The sequence below is a fragment of the Taudactylus pleione genome, unplaced genomic scaffold (assembly GCF_031769625.1).
Source record: "Taudactylus pleione unplaced genomic scaffold, aTauple2 ptg000015l, whole genome shotgun sequence".
NCBI classification, from domain to species: Eukaryota; Metazoa; Chordata; class Amphibia; order Anura; family Myobatrachidae; genus Taudactylus; species Taudactylus pleione.
This window is the reverse complement of record NW_028284417.1, coordinates 6,377,441-6,380,821: the sequence shown is the minus strand read 5'-3', so window position 1 is coordinate 6,380,821 and position 3,381 is coordinate 6,377,441.

Genomic DNA, 3,381 nt, shown 5'->3' with positions numbered 1-3,381 from the left:
AGGAATATTCATTTTGTATTTGTGTAATATACATTTTATTTATGATGACCTAGTAAAAGATTGAACATAATTATGCTTCTCTTGGTGTATACCTAGGCAGTGTTTGTTGTGCATAGGGACTGGAATTTATACACTAGACGTACACCATTCACCAAGGGTGAGCGCGGTAAAGTGCTTCCTGTTCTTTATATTATAGGTTTCTTCCACTGTGTATTTAGAGACCATTTCACTGTATACTTTACAACTATTTTGAATACTATTCCTTTTATATTATAAATGATTGGATAGAGACTATTCAATGTTTTTTAACTGTACAACAGAATGCATTTAGAATATCAATAAAGTTAATTATTATTTTTATATATTTCTGTGGGACTATATGTGATTTAGAGCATGCAGTCAATTCTCCTTTGCATGCCTGTAGAAATGTTACCTAGGACAGGGACAATTTTCAGGTTTAGGAACAGTGCTTGGGGTCAAAGAGCCTGATGCGGATTGATAGTAATACCTGGCGTATGTTGCAGAACAGCGACAGGGAGACAGAGACAGAGAAAGAGGGGGAGAGGCAGAGAAAAGGGGAAGGAAGGAGAAAGAAATACAGGGGGGGTAGGGAAGAGAGACTGATAGGATAAGACAAGAAAAGAGAGATGGGAACTGGGGGAAAGAGAAGGGAAAAAAGTCTAGCAACACTGGACACAAATATAGGGGGAAGAGGAGACAGATAGATGGGTAGTGATATAGTGGAAAAGGGGGAAAAAGAGAGATGGAAGGAAGACATATAGAGGGAGAGGGACCCACAATTTGGTCTTCCCTTAGGGAAAATCAGCCGTATGCTCACAGCACCAGAGTTATTCCCGACAGCCCTTGGGCGTTGAGTGTGTAAATCTATAATTTATGGAAAAAAAATAGTTTGATATTCTTCCTCAGTAGCGTATGGCAGCTCCCATGCTCTGACCAATCAGAGCACTCCTATTCATTCCTATAAGATTGACCACATGTGAACTCTCATTACCCATTACCATTAGGAGTAGTAGTACTTGCCAATGTGTTTTGTATTTTGACAAGATGCCTTGAGTGCCTACATGGACTGAAGGGGACCATTCCAAAGGGTTTAAGTAAATCATAAATGGGTGAATGGCAGTGGCGTCCCTCCCCGTGGTGACACCTGGTGCAAGGAGGGCTGTAGTGCTGCCGGGAAAAGGGGCATGGCCTCATGGACAGGGTTCATGGCCTTGCAGACAGGGGGCATGGGCTTGCGGGCCTAACCCTCATTTTAGTCATTCTGGGGGTCCCGGAGGTGTGGACTGCCCCCGGGGACCACTCTGTCTGCAGTGTCAGCTCCCTCACTGTGTCACTCACAAAGGTGGAGGATTATCCTGCTGTTAAAAGAAGCATTAGAGAAGTCTGGGATTTATATATGATCTGTTATACAACAGGAGCAAACAAGGAGATATTTTGTTCCTATAATTAAGGATTTACAAATACTCAGGAGCTGTATAATGAACCAACCAGTTCTAGCTGTCATTAAAAGGGTGGTTTCTTACACATTTTGAGACAAGCAAGTCAAAGACGCCACAGAACCCCTGATGAAGTTGGGATCGACGAAACGTGTTGGTGGATTGTCGTCACAATTTACAAAGATTTGTTCAATAATCCTGTTCCTTATAATTTGGATAATAACAGGTTATATGTCAATAAGAAAAGTTTTATGTATTTTTGAATTTTAATAAAGTGTTTGGAATGATTAAAGTGGTTTGTGTGTCAACTATCAACTTCCATTGACTCATAATATATATATAAATATATATATATATATATATATATATTAAGCGCTCCTCAGGTTATCATTTAATTAGATTATTTTTACATGCTTAAGCCTCCACATTTTTAATGTTATTTTGTGCTACCTGAGGACAGTTCGGGGATGTGCGGATTGATGACTTTAAGGTAATGCCAGACTTACACCCTGACTGGTTTTAGACACCCCCAAAAGCAGAGCTAGAAATGTTTTTCCGGTAGTGCACACCCTAATGTAATGTGCTGTGCACGCCTATGAGTGCCCTTATGTATCTGCATTTTTGGAGCCTGTTTCACTTTAATTTTTTGAGAGGATTGCCTTGTTCATTTTCATATAAGATATCTCTTAGCCTCTAATATCTTAGCCTTGTAAAACACAAGCCCTAAAAAGTAGGGATGTGCGCCGACCCCCGTGTTTTGGTTTTGGATCTGTATCGCCTTCAAGGTTCTGGATTTTTTAAATAAAAAAATAGATAAAAAGTTTTAAAAACAGCTAAAATCATGTAATTTATGCAATCCAAAACACAAAATTCGGAATTCCAAACCGCAAAAAGATCAGAATCGCAACCCGGATCTCCTCAGGAGATTAGAACTGTGACTCGGATTTACCCGGATTCATGAAATTTGGGTGGATTCGGATTTCTGGAGAACCGAACCGCACATCTCTACTAAAAAGTATCAGTGTTTTCATCAACAAGTAGATCCTACTAACTGCTTTGAGGCTGATGTGAATGTAAGTCAATTTTATGACACACCTCTCAGACGTAGCAATACATATCCACTTTACCACCGTGATCAAATTATCTGCTGTGCAATAAACAATCGTCGTTAATGACAGATCAGACATACACACTGTGTGACGTGTACGATATATAGTTCCGATCCGTGGAACGATATATCATACAATATATCATATATAGTATACCCAGCTTAAAGTAGAGAGAAATCTTATACTCTGCCAGTATAAAAAGCTTCTACAATTATTTCATCTGTTGAAGGCACAGTATTTAGGCTATGACAATTGACATAGACATAGTTCCAATAAAATATCAATCTACAGGACACACCTTTAATTAAAAAACACAAACACATATTTAAGGCCTTCAAAGTGTAGCGCTGGAGAGACCTTTTCGGGACAGATAAAACATTACAATGCAACTGATCCCAACAAGTTTAGAATCTCTCAATTTGATTCTGAGTGAAATGGCAAGACGTTTTTTTAAATCTATAAAAAACCAAACACAATGAAAAGAGTGAAACATAAGATCTAGAACTTGAAAGAAAATGCATTTTAAAATGCTGTACAATTGAAAGCCTACACTACTGAGGAAGATAAAAGACAAATATTCTCAGTAGTTTTGGTGTTCTACACCCTGAAAGCCAACACCATTAATACAATACAGACAAAAAAGTCAGTACAATTATCTCTCAATACTGTAAAAAAAAAAAAAAATACAGGAAGTACTATAGAAAGAACATAATATCCAAATACTCAACAAAAAATGGATACATCAGAATAGCGAAAAAGAAAACAATAAGGTAAGGTCTGGAAGTTGGTACTAGTACAGCAGCACAACAAAAACA